Here is a 24,590-nt window from a genome sequence, read left to right as displayed (position 1 = left end):
AGGTTTCCCACAAATAGAGGACAACGTTATAATAGTGTACAACCATTCACACAATCTCCACAAACATCTGTAAGGCAGGTGTACATTGTTTGGAGACACCCTGTATATATAGTTGGGACATAAAGATTGGTAATATACAGTACAGGGTCGATTGGTTTAAACCTATAGTTAAAATCATTTGGTTTAAACAGCTTTTTTATTGTTAATCAACCCCCAATTTTTTGTTGGGGGGGAGGATTAGCTTTTTTTCAAGTTTACATTCCATAACATTGTGTGGTCTCTACCCCTGCATGTGCATACCTAAGGTCTTGGTTTTCTGTTTACTTGAAATGCTTGCAATAAACAGTAGGGCCGTGTCTTAATGCAGCATAATACAATTAGTTTAAGGAATTTACTGTAATTATTTTATCATTGAATTTCCATTTGAGTCGCCCACCAAAGCTGCTTCAAGTATTGAATAATTAGTGAATTTGGTGCAATGAGCTGTTATTCGGTACAGTGCTGTATAGTCTTCATTTTATAAGCCTATTTGACCAAATATTTTTTCAACTTGTCATTATTATCAGTTGGAGGATAAAACAAAGACATAGGTGGGCGTGATGTCCCTTGGACTTTATTATGATTCATATTATTTCCCGGTTTATGCTTCACTAGACACAATCATATTGCAAACATTTCAACAGTAAACAGAGAACCAAAAATGTAAATTAAATAGTCTTCAGCTATTTATAATGAAAATATATTGTACTGGACAGTTCTCCATTGATATATGAAAGATAAATGCAATTAATTGCGGTAAAGCTCATAAAAAACTTCAAAACCAAAAACATGGTTTATTTGGTAAATCATTTTTTGGGGGCAATAACCATGTTTTTTATCCAGCTTGGTGACATATATTATAATCAATACACATTTAATAGTGCGACTACAGTAACCACACGACTCACTACAGCACCAGTAACAACACTGTACAGGCGGCAGACTTACCACACCAATGTTGAGGTTGTCCCCGGGGGTCACAGTACACAGGCTGCTCCCTCCCTGGCCAGTTAAGGTTCGCCAAGGCTGAGGAAGTAGTGCTCAGTTCTAACATGATTTTGAAGAAGAAAATACAAGCAACGCATCACCTAAAGATCCCTCCCCTCCCCCCCTACTTTATTGAACTAACCTAACTTAAACTAACTTAAACTAACTTAACACTAAACTAATCTAACCAGGTAGCGTTAGGGTGGTTAGTCTTCATGTGAAATAAACTAGGGGAGCTAATCTTCAGGTGATCTAATTCTGTACATACATACATACATAAATACTGTTTCATTTTCTTCATAAAGTTAGATGAAAGTAGCAATGGACCTGACGAGGGGTTAGGGATGTACAGTGGCGGCAAGTTGGGACACACACACACACACACACAGTACAAACACAAAATAACAACTGTACACGACGTTACATTTGTACAGCACAATACAGTAATACAAAATTCATACCCAGTAACTATAGCACACAACTTTATTACACATCACAACTAGTATACACTTTACAACATACACAATACACCAACAACAGCACATCACATTACACTGCACATACCTACGATCACCACAAAACACAGCCCTAAACACTAATACACAATACAGCAATTAGCACATTACAGCATACAGCACATTACATAAAAGCTGTACTGTACTCTATAAAATTCACCACTAGTACAATACATACAATAAAAACATTACACTGAAACTATACTGTAGTTCTATTTAGCGGATCATGGGTGGGGGGGGATTGTAGTCCGTTAGATGTGAGACCTCCATATAACGGATTACTGTACACCAGTCAGATTGATGTTCGTTCGTTAATTGGAGGTTTAACAGTACACCAATAATGACATTATGCAAAGTCATACACGATACAGCACTGTAATTATCTATTCAAAAATACAGTAACACCATAACTATAGGAGGAATACAGGAGGAAGAAGGAGGTGGGGGAGGGAGAGAAGGAGGAAGAGGGGGAGAGGAGGACCACAAAGAAGCTAAATTAGGAAGAAAACAGAGAACAGGAGTAAGTGGCGGATACTAAAATACACACGAAGAAGAAGAAGAAGAAATTGAAGAAGAAGAAGAAGGTGAATAAGAAGAAGAAAAAGAAGAAGAAAAAGAAGTGAACAAGAAGAAGGTGAATAATAATAATAAGAAAAAGAAGAAACAAAAGAAGATACAAATATTCCTCGTATCCTGTTAGGGTGGTGGAACACTTGGTTATGTCAGTGTTGGGTGGTGGAACACTTGGTTATGTCAGTGTTGGGTGGTGGAACACTTGGTTATGTCAGTGTTGGGTGGTGGAACACTTGGTTATGTCAGTTTTGGTTGGTGGAACACTTGGTTATGTCAGTTTTGGTTGGTGGAACACTTGGTTATGTCAGTGTTGGGTGGTGGAACACTTGGTTATGTCAGTGTTGGGTTGGTTATGTCAGAACACTTGGTTATGTCAGTTTTGGTTGGTGTTGGTGGAACACTTGGTTATGTCAGTGTTGGGTGGTGGAACACTTGGTTATGTCAGTTTTGGGTGGTGGAACACTTGGTTATGTCAGTTTTGGGTGGTGGAACACTTGGTTATGTCAGTTTTGGGTGGTGGAACACTTGGTTATGTCAGTGTTGGGTGGTGGAACACTTGGTTATGTCAGTGATGGTTGGTGGAACACTTGGTTATGTCAGTGTTGGGTGGTGGAACACTTGGTTATGTCAGTTTTGGGTGGTGGAACACTTGGTTATGTCAGTTTTGGGTGGTGGAACACTTGGTTATGTCAGTGTTGGGTGGTGGAACACTTGGTTATGTCAGTTTTGGGTGGTGGAACACTTGTTATGTCAGTTTTGGGTGGTGGAACACTGCTCAGTGTTGGGTGGTGGAACACTTGGTTATATCAGTGATGGGGGTGGAACACTTGGTGTCGTTTTGGGGGTGGAACACTTGGTTATGTCGTGTTGGGTGGTGGAACACTTGGTTATGTCAGTTTTGGGTGGGTGGAACACTTGGTTATGTCAGTTTTGGGTGGTGGAACACTTTGTTATGTCAGTTTTGGGTGGTGGAACACTTGGTGAACTATATCAGTGATGGTGGTGGAACACTTGGTTATGTCAGTTTGGGTGGTGGAACACTTAGCTATGTCAGTGTTGGGTGGTGGATATATCAGTGATGGGTGGTGGAAACATTTGGTTATGTCAGTGCTTGCTGTGGTGTTGGGTGGTGGAACACTTGGTTATGTAAGTGTTGGGTGGTGGAACACTTGGTTATGTCAGTGTTGGGTGGTGGAACGCGGTTAAACGGTTGGTCATTGGGTGGTGGGTGGTGGAACACTTGGTTATGTCAGTGTTGGTGGTGGGCGCTTGGTCATGTCAGCGTAGGTGGTGGAACGCTTGGTTATGTCAGCGTTGGTGGTGGAACACTTGGTTGTCAGTGTTGGGTGGTGGAACATTGGTGGTGGAACACGCTTGGTTATGTCAGCGTTGGGTGAACGTTGGTTATGTCAGTGTTGGGTGATGTCAGCGTTGTGGTGGAACCTTGGTTATATCAGCGTGTGGTGGAACACTTGGTTATGCGTCAGCGTGGTGGGTCTTGGTTGGCGTCAACACTTGGTTATATCAGCGTTGGGTGGTGGAACACTTGGTTATATCAAGTGTTGGGTGGTGGAACACTTGGTTATGTCAGCATTGGGTGGTGGAATACTTGGTTATGTCAGCGTTGGGTGGTGGAACACTTATCTAGCATCTCTGGTATGTGACCTTGGACTCCATCTTCACAAGGCTAACGTTACAACCTGGATTAATTTATCTAATCTTCACATGATCACTACATCTTAATCCATAGCTAATTGATAAGCTTTATAAGATATAGATACATAAAGATTAAGCACTCCAACTTAATGCACGTGATGATTTAACACCCAAACGTTATCCAAACCAAACCAAACCTAATTTAACCTAACCTATTGTAACCTAAACTAACCCCTTCAGGTAGTGTTATGATGTTCAATTATCAGGTGAAATATGCTGAGTGTCTAATATTCAGGTGATCCAAGAAAACTATTCATGTTAGTGTATAACGAAAAGAGAGACAGTTTACAATCTTGAGGACTGTGGAAGTTATTACCTGTTACCAAGTTATATCAGGGATTCAAATCTGGCAATTTTGTCAGTATATGTGTACAGTAAAAAGGTTTTAGTGTCTTTGAAGCTAAAAATCAGCCATGTCAACTTTGAATCTCTGAAGTGGTCCTGAAGTATGTACAACATCTCAAGTTTTCACAAAATGTTGCCATAAACAGATTTTAGCCTCAAAGGGGTTATGGTACAGTACTACCAAAAGTTTCCCTTACACTCGCACACATATACTACTGTATATACAGTACAGTAGTATATTGGTTCTAAAAGCAGCTATGAACCCTGGAATTGACTCTTTAATGAAAATATTTTATAGTATACAGTTTATGTGATGATTCTTCACATTTGGATATTTTATAAAAGAGGCGAACACTCGTAATGAAAAGTACACAAAGGACAGAGGTGGCCTTTTTTACCTACCGTGTGCTGTGCTGGTCACCTCATCCATCCTTATACTGTATGGCAAACTCTGCCTCGTCTGTCACCATATCATCTGGTATCTCTCTTTTTTTTAAGTTATCCTGTTTGTTTTTTCCATGACCAGATCACAATGAGCACACTGATCTGTAGGTGTTAAAAAAAAAAGAGAGAATTAATATGAATCAATTCAGTATAAGTTAAATATTGAAGAGGCCTATACCTAAACTACACAAGGTGTTCCTCTGCATAACCAACCTGTTGGCACCCTGTGCTTGTTGAGAGAAAAAAAATCAAGAACACCCTTTCTATACAATACTGCACTGTATACACCACCAAGGTTCCTACTCATACAGTATATTGGTACCAGTTGGAGCAGCAGTTCGTAACTAAGGGAGAGGGAAGACTTTCATTTTGGGGGGGCGGGGGCGAAAGGGATCAACATGTCTGATTCAGAAGTAAATACTGTACACGAAGATACTCTATGTACTGTACACTGAATAATAACCAGACCTTATTCTATGAGGTTCAGGGATGCCAGGGATTGAAGGTTTGTCACCTAGATGCAACACTACTCTCTGCTCTAATTGCATTGTATAAATTTCGATGTTGAGATTGATCAAATTAGTTAAGATATTTTAGTGGTGTTAGATTTACTATAATTAGATTAGTTTCGATTGAAAAAGATGACCATTGACACACAAGACCTACACCACACACTTATGGTATACAGGTACAACTGCACATAAGTTTCAGCACCAGGGTGTGATGGAAAGGGAGGGGCTGTACTTTACCAAGGGAAAAAATTTTCACTTGTGAGAAATATATGTAAGAGGAAATGTTTTTTAAGCCCACATCTTTTTCACCCAAGACAGACAAAGGGTTGGATGAGCAGTATACAGTACAGGGCATATCATTTTATCACCAAGCAACAATCAGTCCATAAAATGTACACAAAGTTACTGTACTACTGTTTACCTACATCTAAACTCTAAAGTATCTAAGCCTTAAAATTAGCAAGGGTGAAGTTGTGAATTTAACTCATGGACAGTATGATCACTTTTGAGCCAGTCCCATGACTGCATTGGGGTAATTTGAGTGGCATAAAGAGCTTCAAATAAATCAGATCTATAGAACAATTTACAGCATATAAATGCAAAATTAAGAGCATTTTTAGTTTTGGGCAAGTGCTACGGAAGCCTGATCATGTCATGTAAGGCATATTATTTTTCTATTCATGACGAGTTTGTTTGGTCCCACCTGTATCCAGTTACTTAATCCTGTATGTCTTTTGCCATTCTAATTAAACAGTTCACTTAAAATGAAAACGGAAATCTGTCATGCATGACCCATAAAATACAACTGGAAAAATGTATCAAAAGCTCCTAGATCAAACAGCAACTCCAGATGATGTACCGGACCATTATGAATTGCATCTACAGAACTGTCTCCACTGTTTTCAATGTCTATCTCATGTAGACCGAGTATACAGCAGGTAATCTATCCATTAGATTCCTGCAAGCCCACCCGGTATCACTACATTTTTGCAACTCCCTGGGCTCATCACCATACATTTCCCTCTGAACATTCAGCCACTTACAGTGCGCATTGAACCCTGACATGTACACATTGAACTTCTGCAGCAAAAAAAAAGCAGTCAGCCTCAGACTGACTTAACAGTGTCAACTAGCACCAGGTTAAGGCAATCTGCATTAATCAGTACATAGAAATCATGTTTAGCCTCTGCCTTATTCCAGCTGCCACTCCAGAGTGTTTTCCACTCATTACTGATGCCCCATCATAACCTTGTCCAACAAGATTGGATCTGTACTCTAGCCCATACCTTACCAGGCAGTGGATGAAATTTCCTAAGAGTTCTTTGGCATCTAATAGGGTGGCTTGTTGGAAGTCTAGGAAGCTTTCATGTATGGCCCCATTGTAATAGTACCTAAGTTTCAGTGACAGCTGCTCCTTCATTTTTAGGTCTTTAGTTTTGTCAGCAATGACAGAGAACACTTCACTTTCCTTTACTTCTTTCATTATAATGTTGTGCACCATATTTGTCAAACATTCTAGAATTATATTCTGTATTATATTGCTGATAACTTTTGCATTACCACTTGCCTTCATTTTTTCCTAACACTATGTCATGCTTTGCAATCATTTCCAAAATTGCTAAAAAGTTTCCCTTGTTAAAGTTGTCATCTGACTCATGGTGGCCCCTTTTGTGTTGCCATCAAGAAAGGTGCTTCAGCCACCGTTTTAATGTATACAGCATTCAATTCTTTTGGACTTTTCCTGTACTCCTAATTCATGGTATCTAATACTGGAAGAGTCTGTAAGTATTTTCTTCTTATGCTCGGTCCATGCAAACATGGTACAGTACTGACATGACTTTGACTTTTCGTGTAATTTAAATCCACCATCTCTGTACACTGCCTTTTTCCCATTTGAGTAGCCCAGTTTTGAGGTGAAGGCCGATTCTGGGGTATTTGGCAGGGAAAAGTGTCTACATGCAAAGCAGTAGGCCAAGTCCTGGATTTGGGAGTATTGTACTCCATCAACGGATGATACTTGTAACAAGAATTAATTAAGGCCCTTTTCCTGCTACCTTGCATCATTCTTGGAAAGACCTTTAAATGAGGCTGTGCAGAGCCTGCTGCTCTGAACTGTGAAACATCTGCAAATGATAATCAACACAGGGTTAATTGTTGCAATGAAGCAATGCATTTCGGCATCATTTTAAGTCATAAGCATGTCATATGTGAAATGGCCCAAAAAAGAACATATCAAGTTACATTCAGAAGTATTAGCTTCACACTGGGAGGTTTGATAATGCTGTAATTATTGGAGCAGTATTATAGTTAGTATCCCATTCAAATCCACCAAGAAGTAAAAATGAACTTACATTGAAAATGTTGTGTGGTAATACTAAGCCACTCAGAATGGTGTCTAAGACTGAATGCTACAGTAAAATGTGATAATATACTGTGAGGTTCAGGTTGGATCCAAATGGAAGAGCCTCTCAATAGCCGCTTGACATGCCCTGACGTGCAGACACTGCTGGAGGGTACTCGTCGCTGTTATTAAGGCTTGAATGCTGCTGGATACCCCGAGGTAAAGTGCCTGAAAACATAAATGAAATATGTTATTATAACTTCAATAAGCTGGACTTTATTGGTCACATCCGTGTCACATCTTTTGTCTTTTTGGAATGAGTTTTGTATTGATGAAAACGAAAGAAGAAGTTGTGTGTGCTGAGGTGTGATAGTGTAGTATTTTGCTCTAGATAATAGCATCTGAGTGGAACATCCCAATTAAATAAAAGGAAATGTCAAATTAAATGGCAATTTAAGGTAAATGTTCATGGAGTAAACAGATGGAACTGGCAGAACTTGACATACCCTGATGTGCAGTGTTACATGCGTGTACCTCATAATAGAACTTTACAACCCTTGACAACCAATTGCTTCATAAGCTGTACTTTTACATGTCTGTCGGATGTACTGTACCTGTATGTGTATTCTTAATAAATATATATTGTATGATTATACACATTCTCAGTATAGCATTACATGTGATATTGTCTTAGTGAATAGTTTATAATATTAACTTCTATAATCTAATATTAATACTGACATGTTAAATAAGATGTTTGGGTCAGTCTGCTCAAAGCAACCCATAGAAGCAGACGGTTTCAGAGCTGGGTCAGTCACACAAAAGCATGGGTAGTCACAGGACCTTCACCACTGGCCTGCATTGTCAGTGTATGTCTGTCTTCAATCTGGTGTTGTACTCCTGGTATTCATTATTGAGGCTGGCTGGCTGTTTTATATATTTGTGTTACTTGCATTTATAATTGTGTATTGATTTATTTTTGGGTGATGTTTATGATCCTTGAGTACCCTAATACTGTACCTGTACGTTCAATGTAATTATTTTCTATTTCACTGTTATTAGTGGTAAGTGTTTGTAAATATAGTTACTGCACATTTTACTTAACTTTCTTTACTCCATTCATCAAGTCTATATTCATGTATAAAGAGGCTACATTCAATCTGTATATAATACTGCAGTAGTTGGGGTTCTTCTTAATACAAATATTATAAACCATATACAGTAATGCACTTTGAATACATTAACTTTGTGTTTGTTATGAGTCTTACCTCTCTATCACAAAACAGCAGATAGATCTGCAGACACTGATGGGTGCTCATCGCTGCATGCCTAATCTCAGGTTGGTGGTGACTTGTCTAACAGGCCACTGCACTGCTGTCTATGGCTGGCTCTCTACTTTTCTTCTTCCTTATAAAGAAACTCTTCATATCTTGGCTTTGTTTCACACCTGGCTTTTCTCTCCCTTAACTGTCCCTGGAAAATTATAATGCAATTAATTCAATTTTATGCTCAATTTACCCTATAAATAAGCTATCATATCAAATGTACAGGATCATTGTCACCCTCAGGCTTGAAACATTAGAAGCAAAACAAAGTTTGCTATTTTTAGCTAGCATTGTACAGGAACTGTATTAGCTAGCTGGCTAACTGGGTAACATCAGACTCAGAAGCGTCTACAAAATGTTCATAGCTATAACAGCTTGCCAACATGTTGCTGCTTAAGCCAGGTCTTGATAACTTCTTCTCCAGAGGTGTTACAGCAAACATCCACAAACGTATCAAAATGTGAAGATGTGAATTATACGGTAGTTTCCCCATAACACATGTTGCAAGGAATTTGGCTGGCAGGGCAACTCATTGCCTTTCATAATGATTGTCAGTTCATCATCCTCATTAACAGGTGGCTTGGCAAAGCATGGAGCAGGAAGTTCTGCCTCGGCAGGTGGGCCGTAGTCTTGTGTGGAGGCAGGTCTTCTGACTTTTCTGATGGTGGGGGTGAAGATTGTCTTGACAGTTCAGGCAATTGTAAAGGTTGTCCTGACAGTCCTGGCTATGGTAAAGAGGGTCTTGATGGTGAAGAAGGGCTTGATGCTGCATTGCTGCGGGGAGTCTTGGTTGTGCAACACGAGAGACTTCAGGTTGTATGATGGGAGTGGCGAAAGTCACTGCTAGAGGTGGTAGAGTCTGGCCTGGAGGGATGACAGTAGTCGTGGCGGTTAGCTGAGATACCGTGATATTCATGATATTTCATAAATATCGGCATCTAATGTTGTTGACATTTCTTGCATAAATGTTCAACTTCTTACTGGGTCTAGGCATCTTGTTTGGGATAATGGCAAGAAAATTAGTAAAAAGCAAAGCAGTAGGTGAGGAGGATGCAAAACATACATCTGCTCTGTACCAAGTCATTCCAAGCACTAACTTCCCCTCAGCTTGGACCCTCTCCTGTCCTCCACCACCCTCACATGCACACCTACTCTTCCTCAGCCAAGGACGAAATGCCAGATGTTGCTTAAATAGCAAAACAAAATAATTTACCTTCAAATCTTTTTATACTGTACACTTTTTTCAGGCACTACTATGACAACAGAAAATGGGTATGACTCAACACCATGCACCTAGGGGTGGGGTTCCTTTATGATTTTCTTTTTTTGGTAGTAAATATTGTCTGATCATAATTATACCTGGCACATGCATCACTGATGTCAAACGAAATGTTCTGGAATTTTTTCAGAAAAAATATATTTTTATTAATTTTTATCGTTCTTTGCGAGACGATCCCCTTAAGGTGACAGAAACAATATATATCTACTACCTTGAGGAGGAGGAACTTCACCAACTTCAGTTTCGTGAATGTCCTAATCTATACTGTACAGTACAGTATAACCTGCATCGTGGTCAACAAGTTCCCTTTATCATCAGATTTGCTGTGAGAAGGAAAGACGCTGCTGTGAATCTGACAAATATGTGAGTGACTTGGTCAATCAATTGGGCAATGCTTCCTGGGGATAATGCTCTGGGAGAGGCACAAAAACTCAAGGGAGAAAAATGTTGGTAATTGTATTAGTGGTTAGACTGAATGGAGGAAGAGGAAGAGAGGCATGTGTTTTTTGCCCTCAACTCCTGCCACCCTGTAGTATTGAGAAAAAATCTTCCAGGATGATAATGATAATAATAATATCACTACCTCAGGAAGAAGTTTATCCAAGAAGCCTCCCAATTCCACCTGCTATGGACAGAATTAGTAACCCTTATTTTCGAGAGTTGTGAACCACAGGAGTATGAACCCGCGTTCAAGCATTCACTTGCGACATCAGTGGGGAACCAGGGCCCGGCGAAGGGGGGGAGGTGAGGGGGGGGGGGGAGGGGGAAGGGGAGGGAGGGGGGAGGGAGGTGAGGGGAGGGGGGGGAGGTGAGGGGGGAGGTGGGGGGAGGTGAGGGGGAGGTGAGGGGGGGTTGAGTGCAGCTAGCAAGACTGGATTTTATTACAATATTTAGAAGCATATAAGAAGTTAACCTGTTGCTTAATACAGGTACTATGATTCACTCACACTGCCTGTGAGCTTTATTTACTCATTCTTGCTTTTATGCAATCACTGTCACCAGAACAGATCCTCACACAAACCATGTTCCACCACACTCATGATAATGCCAACAATATTCAAATTTTCTATAACACTTTTCTACGGTATCTGTGTTGCCTTAGCCTCTCAGGCTGGTGACAGTTCCTCACATTTCTCTGGGGAGGGAAAAACATGGAGGAACAGAGCACGGCTGATGCTCGGTTGTGTGTGGGGGGGGAAGAGTGTAGTATCATTTTGGCATATTTATTGTCTCACAACTTTTGGTCAGCAATATATGAATATATAATTAACCAATCCAGTAACAGGCACAGACTTACTAATTTCTAATCCCACATTATTCTCTTTATTATGTATTAATCGTTTGCTTAATAAATACTGGGTTGTAACTGGAGACATTTTACTCCTCCCCCATCCCTGTTGCCACCTTCCACTCCTACACACCCCCCCAATAGCCATTCGCTCTCCTCACACCAGCCCCGGTCTCCCTCAAGTAGCAGTGAATGCTTGAGCCAGGTTCATACTCCTGTGCTTCACGCCTCTCGGTAACTTCAGTCGCTCGGTATCCAGGAACAATCTCAAGCTCACCTCCGAAAAAGCCTTGCACTCTTTCTTTTAGCAGCCGCCACGCTGTTGACCCCTGCTCGAGAATTTTTTAATTATCACCAATATTCGTCAGTTGGAGTTTCAACTTCTTAGCTCAGCATGGATAGACACAATGAGGCGTGGTGTACACAAATGGCCACCCACCAGCCTTACCTGTAGGTGAAGTGGAGTGTATTGTTCACAGTGAGTGAGAGAGTGAGTGGGGAGGAATTCTACATAATCACTGGCTTCTTTCCTTTGGTGAAATCAAAAGTGAATGAGGTACCCATACTAGATCAGGGGAGGCCAACCTGTCGATCATAAGCCCTTCTCTAGTCGACCGCACGGCATAGTTAAACTTAATGATCCATCCTTCATAAGCTGCCATACAAAAATCATATTCAAATTTTACTCATTATTATTGGGATATTAATTTTTAGATTTTTTCTGGAAATAGATTATCATTATGGACACATCAGAATGATACATACAAAAGAACTTTTACTGTACCATGCTGTATGTGGCGGAACCTGATAGGAAGTGTTCGGGTTCATACGGGCCGTTCTGGCTGATCCCTGGTGAGGAAACTGATCAGCAAGTTGTCATCAATTATAGGCTAAAACTAAGCAAGTATTTGCTTTTATAAGTTAACAAATACACTAAACCTTGTGTTAATGAATTTGGTAATGAAAAAGTTGACTCAATATTGAGGAGTCTTGTCAAAAGCAAAGAGAGACAATCATATTTGGCAACCCTGTCCCTATGAGCCTACACACTTGTCACCAGCAACGTAGTTATTTTCAGTCATCTGCAATACTTGGGAGTATAAGGTGCTGTCTCTTGTAATGGAAAAGTCTTGGATGATTAAGCGAATTACTGACTTTTTAGCTTAGCAACAGTTCTCTCCGCAACCCTAGAGTGGACAGAAGTGTCCACACTAACCGGCAACAATTAGCAAAATAAAATGTTAAAAACATTACGCTGTTACAGTTAGTAATTCTCATATTCATGTAGGAAAAGTCATGGAAAAAAGTAATTCTCATGTTCACGTACTGACTTTTTCTTTTCCAAATACAGATTATTGGCCATCAACTGAACTAAAAATGAGTTCTGGACCAAGTAAAGTACTAAATAGACCAAAATTTACCATTTTCAAAATGAGTGGGAGGAAGACTACTTTTTTTTTACCATGAATTATTTGAACAGGTGCAAAACATTGCCTCAGGTTTTGACAGACGGTTTTAAGATATAGCAACAATAGAACCTGTTGCAACATATAGTATATGTGTTTTCCATTTGGTAAAGACACAAATGTTGAAGATATTGCATCTAGAATGGCATCAGATTTAACACGGACATATCAGAAGTCGAAAATGAGCTTCTGAAACTTCAAAATGATATTCAGATCAAATCCATGGCAACAGGAGGAAGTTTCTGGAACCTTCTCAGTGAATAAAATATCCCAATGTCAGAAAATGTGCCATGTACCTAACAGCATTTTTTTGAATCAACCTACCTTTGTGAATCAACATTTTCACACATGAAACACATCAAATCCAAATACTGATCAACGATGTCAGATGAACACCTGGATGCTTGCTTGAGGCTAGCAATCACTGTCTATAGTCCTAATTACACAAAGCTGGCAGACAACATGCAATGCCAACCATTTCAATAGTAAAGTAAGTGTACGCTTTTGTCATTTTAACAATACAATACAATATATCATAACAGTTATTGAAAAATATTATTTGTGCACCTCTCTCTCTCGACGAATTTGCTTATTTTATGGCAATGGGAGGGGGTGTTATGGGTGTAAATTAGGCTGGTAGATCGCATCAGGGAAAAAGTAGATCACATTACTCAAAAAGGTTGGCCACCCCTGTGCTAGATGGTCTATAATCAGGGTTATACCCCCAGCATACTGCACCCTACTTCCTACTGATAAGATAAGACAAACTTCTACCATCACTACCTAATACACAGACACACTCCTGGTACTAACAGTACTGTACCTAACTTACAAATACACACTTGAGACTTGAGACAGGAATGGATACAGATGCTTTCAGTGGATATTATGGTGTGTGGCTCTGTGCTTGCGGATCATCCTGGTCACATAGTTGATGATGCCACCTTTCACGGGAAAACCATATACAGTAGAGGCACTGGTTGTCGGTGAAGCTCAGGCCCTGAAACATGCACCAACATTGTAACATCTTCTGAGAAACTATTTTTATATAATTACTAACTACAAAAATATTAGAGAGAGAGAGAGTTATGACCTCAGCGAGACCAGATTATAGGGGAGACAAGGGTTGGAAGTTTGGGTAGGTCATAGGTGCTGGCTCTGATGCAGATTCATCACACCAAGGAATTAGACATCAACAAAATTGAGGACAATTTTGCCATCAAGCAACCCAGATGGCTGTTGATATTTACAGTAAAACCCCAGAATACATGTATCCATAGAAAGCATTGTGACTGACCGAGTGTGAGCTAATCCAAGGCCAAACTTGACCAACACTGGGGTAGGTTCAGATACATTCAGGGGCCAGTGCATGCCCAGTACTTGCCAACAGTGCATAACAGAAACGTGACCAACTGTCCATACAATTAAGAGGCGATCAGTGGTGAAGAGGATTAAGTGTATAAATTCATCATCTCCAGTCATAATAAAGCGTCATGTCCAAAATAGGTGTTAGTTAGCAATAATAACATACAAATATTAAAATCCATGATGTTAAATGATTAAATTATATACTGTACTATATATGTACACTGTGAGCTGACAGATTTTGTTTACCTTTCAAGTTTGAACATCAGCCTACACCAGGATGGTCAGTGTTGGTTATATTTGACGAACATAACATTGAATCTATAATATTTAATGTAAAGTAACAAAATATAGAATAACCTAAAATAAAATTGGTATTGTCACAATCGTTGTAGTTCCACTATGTTTGGTTGTTTGTTTGAATAAATATAAAATAATAATAAATTGTTCAGTAATTATATTCGTGGTTTAATTGTAACATTAAGTAAACTGCGGTACCTCTTGGCAGATTATTGGGTAAAATTGCATTTGTTGCCACTAACTAAATCTCGAGAATTTTATCTTTGCAATCAATAGTTCAGACAAATCTATGGTACTTTTTTTCTATGACGTTTCCCTTGCAAACAACCTAACCTAACCTAACGGGAGTAGGGAGCTCCACCCTTCTGGACCTCCACGGCATATTAAAGATCATTTGCGAGGGTAAGGTCATTGAAAATAAGTGTCTTAGAATTGTCTGAACTGCTGTATTGACTACAAAGACAAAATCCTCGAGATTCTGTTGGTGGTAACAATTGCAATAATACAGATTGTTCCAAGAGTTCACCTCTCCTTACTCCAAAAAGTTTGCCCTGGCTTATATAAAATGTTCATAGGGAATAATTATATGATATATGATACAAACAGTTGAATTACTGAATTAGTTGAAGTTTGTATCAAAGAAACACTTTAAGCCAGTAATCCCTAAGAGTTTGTTTACTGTTGACAAAACGTCTCATACGTATACCATTAGACGCATACTGTACACCTTAACTACTGTATGTAAATTGAAACTGTATTAACAAAGCAATAAGTGAAGTAACGTAGGAGTAGTGGTGAGGGTAAGTCATTTAAATGTTCTATGACACTAGACTTGTGGTGTACACAGTGCAATATTGGGCATTAACAGCTGTCACACCCACATGGGGATACCTGTTACTAGCCTCTCTTATCTGTCCTGTTTCATAACGTTCAACCTGGAAGTCCACTACCTTCACAATTATCATCACGTTTGACGTATAACTGCTATTGACTCGAGCCTGTAAGGAATAGGAGGTTCATCTGGATGTTGTGGTATTACTATCGTTTAGGTCATCCATCTATGAAACTAAAAATTTCCACAATAAATAATTATCATATCAGAACTCACTGATGAAAATATTGTAAGAAAATAATAAGTAATAAAAATAACTCGCTCATGGGTTAGTCCTATATATTAACCGAAAAGTGTTTTAGAATTGTCTGAACTATTGATTAAAAAAAAAAGTTACTAAAAATTGCTGGATCCCCAAAATTATAATAATACCTTTGGATCAACCAATCACAGCTCGGTATAGGCTTCCTGCTAACCTCCCTCCTCTCGGTCGGAGAAAGTAGTCAGGCAGTGCGACCAGTGGATGACGAGGATGAGGATCTCATGACCCCACCTCGAGGTCTTTTGAGTCTAATTAAGGTAAGGTTTAGGGTTAGGTTCGGTTCGGATTATTCTGACCTTCATTTCCATAGCAAATTACTATTATTTTGTGATTTTCCCCCACACGAAACTCCATTTGTTTTTGGTGATTTTCTCTGAAAGTAATCAGGAGTGGATAAAATGCCATAGAAGAAAAGTGTCTTAGAATTGTCTAAACTACTGATTCCAAAACTTACAATCCTAAAAATCATAATTTGTTATCTTAAAGCGACATGATGCAAGTTTACGTATTTTATGGACGTGATAAGAACATAACTGAAAAACAGTATGACTTCTCCCTCATGAGGAAGAACAATAAGTATACGAACATCCAGTTAACTTATAAGTTAACCAATGCTACTCATAAGATATTGGAAATGAATCACAACCCATAGTGTGGAATTCAGTTCCAACAATATGATCTTTATCATTTATAAATTGAATATAATTAAGAATTTACTGCACAGAAATGAAAAAAAAATACCCTGTATATGAGATATGTACAGGTTATAGACACAAATCTGGATACTAAAGATTAAAAAAAAAGGTAATTATTGACAACTGACCCACAGCCTATTTTTTTATAGGAAAGTAATATAAAAACACTGCAATTTCACTGTTTTATAGTGGGTACTGTTGTAGTTTGTTAAAATGTGTTAAAATTTGGTAATTTCTAAATTAAACCTAACCTAACCTTAGTTAATAAGAAAAACAAGCAGCAGAAGCGTTGTTAGAGGGGTGTACCTCCAACTCGGTCCATCTGAAATAACCAACTCGGCCCACACATTACTAATTTGGCCCACCTTGCACATTTCAAACAAGTAGCTGACTAGAGGTTCAGGAATGAGTTTGAGATATGTTTTATGTCTCTTTTGGTTTAATGAAATACTGGTATGAATGAGTGGATACCGAGGTTTCAGTCGGTATGAAGGACGAATTTTATGAGTTTATGTTAGTAGAACTTGATCAATGAACCACGATTCACATTCGTAACTTGTACTTCTCCAGGTGATTTCAAATAGGGTTTGAAATTTTTGCTTCCAGCAATTTGCCTACAATTGATGTTAAATTGATTGGACGGTAGTTAGAGGATAGTGATCTATCTCCCTTTTGAAAATCAGTATCACATTTGCTATCCTCCAGGATTCTGGCACTACACCCATTTTTAATGACATGTTAAACAAATTTTCTAAGTGCATACTAAGCTTTTCCTTACATTCCTTTAATACTCTGGCAACTATCTCATCGGGATATGGTGAATTAGGCTTTAGCTTGTCTATTTGCTTACTAACATCGTTACTGTCACTACTATCTCGCTTAATCTATTTTCTTCACTATCGCTGTATATAATGGTGCCTCGGGTATCAGGTTTAAATTTTCGGTGGTGAAAACTGTTGAAAAATACCTGTTCAGATTATTGCTCATTCGCCATATCAGTTAGCTCACCGGTATTGGTCCAATCTTGTCTCGTGTTTTAGTTTGATACATTTGAAAGAATCCCTTGAGGTTTAACTTCGCCTCCCTTGCTACCTTCACTTCATTATACCTCTTTGCTTTTCTTATCTCGGTCTTAACCCTACTGGCCAATACCTTATATTTTTTTCTTTTATTCAAATACATGCACACACAGTCCTACATACAGAAAGCTAAAAATTAAAACCAAAGAAATAATTATCATAAGGTAAAAAGTATTTTGAAACTCATAGTTTTGGGTAGATACATGCTTTATTTTCTCATTTACATGAACACGCATACAGAAAGTGCAAACAGAAATAAAATATATAATTATGATTAGGTATAAAGTTTTAAGTATCTATGGGTTTCCACCGTGGTTAATTGCTGTTAGGGTCGCTTTGTATTGCTAAGGTGAGCACGAAAGGGAACTGTAGATTAAATTGTAATATTTATCAATTGATGCTTGATATTATATACTGTACTGTACAGTACTTTCCTTATTGATGCTTACTGTATATGCTTAGAATTTTAAGTTTTAATGTTACAGTGTACAGTTAGACCTACTCTTTAAAGTGACTCTAGTGATCTGAACAAAGGCTTCACAGCCAGTTATAAGAGGTTTAACTAAACAATTAGTACGTTTTAGGCCTGACACTCGATCAGGAAAAACCCTTATCCAGTAACTCCCAGGTTCCAAGTATGCCTCGGTGCTTGTCACACCACCCATGCCTCAGTCACACCCTCAGACTGATGTATGTTGACTACTGTGGGCTTCTTTGATCGGGTCTGGGGTGAGGGTGATGTGTGCCCCTATGCTAAAATTGCTCCTGTTGGGTCCTGGCTTACCACCTTTCAAGCAGCTGGCAAAAAAAGTTTGGCAATAGATGCCTATAATTAGGTGGTCAATTGCATGTATGGCTCCATCTAGTTTATTTTTAAATACACATGACTTTTCATGAGTGTTAACAGGAAAGCTTGTGTTCCAATTTGTTATATTAGAATAACTGCACCATTACGATTTTTTCTTCTGCAACTCCCGAATCCAGTCCCTGGAACCCAGGTTGAGAGCCACTACCTGAATCCGTCCCATAGCTTCAGGTGAAACATCACCGGGAGTTTGTCTGTTCGTCAGTTATGTCATCTTCTTTAGTGTCCCTGCCTGATTCTCCAATGTCTGTGGTGTATTTATCACTATCACATTCATCTTCACTCAGCATTTTAATGGTAAAAACAGTTGGGAATACAAGCAAGACTACACTAAACCTTCTCTTGTGAATGAGACCTTACCCAGTGGTGGAGTAAGAGGGTGAGGGAGACTTAAGGATAGAGAGCCTAGTGTAACAGTGGTAGTCCAGTGGTGGAGTAAGAGGGTGAGGGAGACTTAAGGATAGAGAGCCTAGTGTAACAGTGGTAGTCCAGTGGTGGAGTAAGAGGGTGAGGGAGACTTAAGGATAGAGAGCCTAGTGTAACAATGGTAGTCCAGTGGTGGAGTAAGAGGGTGAGGGAGACTTGAGGATAGAGAGCCTAGTGTAACAGTGGTAGTCCAGTGGTGGAGTAAGAACAGTGCTTTTGGTGCTGTCTGGTGATAATCATTATTTATCATTACAGTAACTGAGGGTAATGTAGTGTACTTATAGACTACTGTAAATCAGACACACACACAGTTACAGTACTAGTACAGTACATTCATAAATTGTTTAGTTTCTGTCATATCCCAAAAATTTCATGCTTTTGTAAAAAATTTCAGTCATTATGCATTGAATATACAGTACTGTATATATGTTATTTTGCATTATTTTTGTAAGAATTTGATTACAGCACCATTTCCTGTAAAGCATGTATGGGAATTGAATAACTATGCACTTTTTAGTGATTTATTGATTATATAATGGCCTTTTTAAGATCCTATTATAAAGTGGAGATTGAATTATCATAAGATTAGTCTCAAGTCACAACTGCACTAGTATTCAGGGTTTTGGTCCTAACCCCAGTAATTATGGTACTGTATATTACTTTAGTTGCCGTGCTACAAGCTCAATCATAAAACAGAATTTCAGAATCAAACATGTAGCTACAGTATTTATCAGTGTCATTTGAATTTTGTTTGTTTTGGTGTTCATGCTGTTTTTATTTCATATTGTGTTAATGCCTTTTGCTGAATTTATTTTGCAGATACATCAAGGAAGAATCTTGGAAGTTGGAAACATTACCTTCTAGTGGTTTGGTGCATAGATTAACGTCTGCTAAGGTAAGGGACGCCCAGGTTTAGGTCGTATATCTAGGTCCTTGAATTATAAATTCCCGCCAATCTCTATGGGCCCTAGAACAATAAATAAACACGTTGAGTTGTCTGGCAACAATACCACACCCGCAAAAAGTACTAGAGGACACGAAAGACATACTAAATACTGTAGTGGAAACATATGTTATTTGTCATTATTTTAGGGTACAGTACTGAGCACAACATGGTGTAGTGGTAGGATTGTGACAGCGTATATGTGGTAAAACTGTACCGTGTAAATTTGTGCCTTACTGAGCTTACTCAATAGCATATGTCAAGTGCCTACTCCTAAAAAAGTGTCTCGTGAATAATATCTACATATTTGAGTACAATAAATGTTAAAATAAGTGTAGAATTATGTAAATTTATGTTTTCTTTATGCAAGTGATGTCTGAAATTCACCATGGCATGTTTGCTGTACAGCACGAGGCGTCTCTGATGTTCACATTCCATTTAGAATAAAAAAATTATGTTTGAATTCAGTTATTCACCTTAATCACGAGTGTTGTATTTAAACCAAAGATTTGATTCAGATTAAACTGCAGACAAAGTTTTGCCACCCATGGCAAATTTAATGTGTGACATTTCCCCACTCCATTAATCAATCACAGTACCGTCCTCGTATCTGAGAGTTGGCGACCGCAGTCTTACATTGTAAATGTTTTCGGGCTGTTTCTACCATTCTTACAAGATTTATTATTCTCTGGGAACCTAATTTTTAATTTCAATCATCCATCCCGATCTCTGCCTTCCCCTAGCCATCCTACCCCCAGCTTTGCCCAGTAATATTTTGTTTATTAACCCTTCATATCTAATTATATGCCCAAAGTATTTATTTTATTTATTTTTTTTTTTGTACATTTCAAGTATTTCTCTTGAAGTTTTTAGTAATATTAGTACTTCTTCATTTGTTTCTATCTAACTTCTTTTTGGTGTCTGCTGAAAATGTCCAAGCTTCTGCCCCATACTACAGTCCTGACCATGTACTGTATAGCCTTTCAGCAACTTTTTCTCAAATTGAGTTAATGTCCCTTTTTATTAGGTCTTTTAAATTATACTGTACAGTATGCTGTTTTTGCTTGACCTATTCTTGTTATGATCTCTTTCATACACCTACCATCACAGCTAATGTTACTCCCCAAATATGCAAATTTTCCACTTGTTTAAGTTTCCTGTTGTCTACCATAATTTCTGTTTAAGGATTTATTTCCAATTTGGAAACAACTATTACTTTCGTTTTTAAAGCATTAACTCTTAACCCATATTATCCACCTTTTTCCACTAATCTGTTAACCAGTGCTCAAAAGGTGTGGAACCCCTTCCCAATTTCAGTAACATTAAATAATTCTTCTGCCTGAAACAGGATATCAGTATCCATTTTTATATTCCACATTTAATTGTATCTGCCATTTTTCAATCCATATTTAAAGAGTGCTTCAGTAATTTTTGGAGTCTGCATCAAATTAAATTGTGCGTCCTATTTTTGTGTCATCAGCAAATTTACTTATGTTGCTGTCAATGCCTGTATCTGTGCTGCTAAATATATATACTGTAGTACAGTACATTATGTTCAATAGTAACAGACCGAGTACTGAGGCTTGGGGAATGTTTATCACGAAGTTACACTAGTTGGATTTTGTAACATTTATACTGACTTGTTTCCTGTCAGACAACCACATACTAATGTAGTTTAGAATTTCCACTCCATTGTCATGTGCCTCCACTTTCTGTATTGTCTTTTGTGCAATGTGTCTTCATGAGACAACCATATGTACCATTTGTTCTAATGCAGATTATTACAACAGTTCACAATTCTTACTGTAACAGCTTTCTCTGGCAGATTGTTACTGTAAACAGTTCACAACTCTCATTGTATTAACATTCTCTGGCAGGTTGTTACTGTAGAACAGTTCATAACTCTTATGCAAATATTCTCTGGCAAGTTATAATTGTACAACAGTACTCAATTTTTTCAGTAAAATTCTCTGGCAGGTTATTACTGTACAGTACATCAGTTCCCAACTGACAGATTCTTGGCTTCTTTATGGTAACTCAAGGCTGTGACCTTTAGTGTAAGAAGACATTAAATATGCCATTAATGTTTCATTAAAGGTTTTTAAAGGTTACTAAAGAAATATCTAAGCTGATGAAAATGTAAAGTTTCCTTTTACTTCATCAGATGGACGGCTACTGTGCATCGTCTGTTAGTAAAGGCCAACAGCATCTACATAGATCTAGTACAATTCATGGCACTCAGAGTTCTATTGCTCTATTAGTCATCTTAAGTCTGAATAACTGCAGTACAGGCAGGGACTAGTTAAGGCTTACACCAAGTATGCCATGGCATAGCCCCCCGATTTGCCCACCACCCCAAATCAGGGCCTGGTTACAGCGTTCTTTCTCACCAATGGGTAGGATTAAGATCTGCATGAGGTCATGATGGCTCTCGGACAACAAGTTAAACAATCTTTGTATTCTCTCAACAGTTTGATCTCACACAATCATTAAATTTTAAAGATGATGTGAACATTTTTGCAACAATAAAGTCAAGGAAGAAAACTTTGGTGTCAGTGTTTGAGTTCTATAGTCTTGTATACTTCTTTTGTGGAATATTTGCTACAACAGTATGACTAAAGCTATTATTACATGTGTTAAGTGAAGTAACTTTTGTCATCTTGTACTAAACCAGAAATAGTATATCGGAAGAAAACTTTGTTTTAAATGTATGAGTTCTATACCCATGTATTTCATTGCCAATATTATTCTAAACTAATAATTTATTTCTATAAGAATAAAGCAATGTATTATAATTCTGTGTTCACATTAAGTGTATTACGGTAATTTTATCTTTGTGCTTATTTATAAATTAAAAATAAAGAAATGCTTCTAGTAGATAAATTCCATCATATTTTAATTTACCGAGATCTAAAAAATATATATATATATATAAAAGTTGATAATGAATATGTATTAGCCCCTGTCTTATGGCAATAGCAATTATATAAATTTGGGTTAATACATTTAGTTTATACAGGAGTACCCAAGAACGCGGTCAATAAAACCCACAGGGTACCGTGTTAAGAAAAAACCGCGCTAAGTGAACAACAGAACATATGGGATTAATTCCAATAGAAACTGGCCCATCACCAAACTCCACTTTTTCCCACACAATACCTATGTTCTAGTAAAAATAACATCTTAATTTTATGATGGTACATGCACAATTAATACTTAAGAAATAGAGAAATACAGTCGCCAAGTTAATGTCCATTCAAATAGACTCAACTCCCTCCCTCTTCTCACACTACACTACTGGCTCTTCCCTCTCTGAGAAATTTTGGGGAAAACCACTAAATTTTAATAAATAATACCTCAAACTAAAGTTAGGATAATACAATTGACATTGCTGGATTCCTTGTAAGACCAGGAATATTTTGAATACAAATGTCATATATTTTGCACAAAATAACATATTTACTCAGAGTAAACTTTATATCTAAAATTTGTATGTCTAATGCAAAATCTATGATGTTTATATTCAAAATGATCACCAAATTGTAGAATTCCAGCAATGTAAATTATATTCTGGTCGGGTGATTTAACTCACAGCTAATAAATTAATTTAACGGTGCTTTTACTCATAGCACTGTGACCTCTTTTAGTTTATCAATAAATAGAGAAAAAACCATTTTGGGTTTGTAACTTAACCCTTAACTTATTTATATAAGCCAAGTTAAAGGAGCTCTACCAAAGCATATATAAAGGTGGCTGCGAACAGGTAGAACCATTAGCTGAACCAGTGAAGCAGTGTGACTAACTGTGCAAGAATCGACGTCACTGTAACCCAAGTAACAGTGAAATTTTCTAAGTGTCATTCTCCAAGGCAACAGACTATATACCGAATATATTCTCGTGAGTGACGTTATATGTCAAGTGATATATTTAAATGTCATCCCAGATCGACATACAATTTTTTCTTTTACTCAAATAACATTTAAGTGATTTAAACATAATTCAGTGTGGTGTGGCAACACCTCGACAAGCAGATACCTGGAGTCCCCATCTCAAGTGGACGTGACCCAGTACATTCGCTAACGCCTGCCGTGTGGGAGTATCCATCACTACAAAGACTTAACCAGACACCTTACTCTTCCCAAAGCTCAAGTGTTGTGAAGACTTTGTCTGTACATTTTTTTCTCTTCTCAAAGAACAACCAACTCATACAGCTACAGTACAACCCTGTGTTCCAAGGCACAGTTGACAAATGACTGTTTAGACATCCCAAGTTGTTTAAATAAATGTCTCTGTAGTGTGTAAAAACAGAGTGTGGTAAATTCTTTGTGAACCCAGCTACATCTGGTACAGGCCAACTACTTGACTTGTCATACTCAATCAACTCCAAGAGGTCTACCAGCCCCAAGGTGCATTAACCTAGTGACCTCACAGGATCGCCTGACGACACCAGTGAACTCCGAGTTCACAGAGTTAGCCATCCATCACCCCTCTAGTGGTTGACCATTGTTACTCTCGTCAACACCAGACGCCATCACGAATTCTACTAGGACGACATCTTTAAACTACACCAGCAACCCTGACCGTGAATCTCGACCAGCTGACTGTCATCCAAGCCACTGAAGTCTACGGGATTAAAGGCCAGATTTCAAAAATTCCCAGAATTCTACAATCAAACCAACGGTAATAGTTAGACAGGACACATTATATTAAACACACATTAACATATGTCAACACAGCATCACATGTTAGGATACATCGTGTAGGATAATGTTTAATTTGTAAGCGTCTTAATTATTATTATTATATATATATATATATATATATATATATATATATATATATATATATATATATATATATATATATATATATATATATATATATATATATATATATATATATATATATATATATATATATATATAAAAGTTCT

General features: G+C 38.0%; 2 long non-coding RNA genes across 5 annotated transcripts; one reads left to right on the top strand and one right to left on the bottom strand.

Moving 5' to 3' along the window:
* Positions 1–263: 263 nt before the first annotated feature.
* LOC121876626 lies at positions 264–14,500 on the bottom strand. Of its 4 annotated transcripts, none has more exons than XR_006090791.1 (7): positions 14,445–14,500; positions 13,663–13,830; positions 12,149–12,213; positions 8,741–8,945; positions 7,483–7,700; positions 4,578–4,721; positions 264–1,065 (listed from the first exon to the last, which is right to left on the bottom strand). It is a non-coding gene; the product is annotated as an uncharacterized LOC121876626 (long non-coding RNA). The 4 variants fall into 4 exon arrangements; XR_006090789.1 differs by lacking the exon at positions 12,149–12,213 and adding an exon at positions 11,642–11,812; XR_006090790.1 differs by lacking the exon at positions 12,149–12,213.
* Positions 14,501–15,170: 670 nt separating this feature from the next.
* LOC121876652 lies at positions 15,171–20,120 on the top strand. The gene is made up of 2 exons (XR_006090799.1): positions 15,171–15,295; positions 19,534–20,120. It is a non-coding gene; the product is annotated as an uncharacterized LOC121876652 (long non-coding RNA).
* The last annotated feature ends 4,470 nt before the right edge of the window (positions 20,121–24,590 follow it).

Source organism: Homarus americanus, unplaced genomic scaffold (genome assembly GCF_018991925.1).
Source record: "Homarus americanus isolate GMGI-L3 unplaced genomic scaffold, GMGI_Hamer_2.0 scaffold28, whole genome shotgun sequence".
NCBI lineage: Eukaryota > Metazoa > Arthropoda > Malacostraca > Decapoda > Nephropidae > Homarus > Homarus americanus.
The sequence above is the reverse complement of the archived record's forward strand: the minus strand, read 5'-3'. Positions and strand labels throughout refer to the sequence as shown.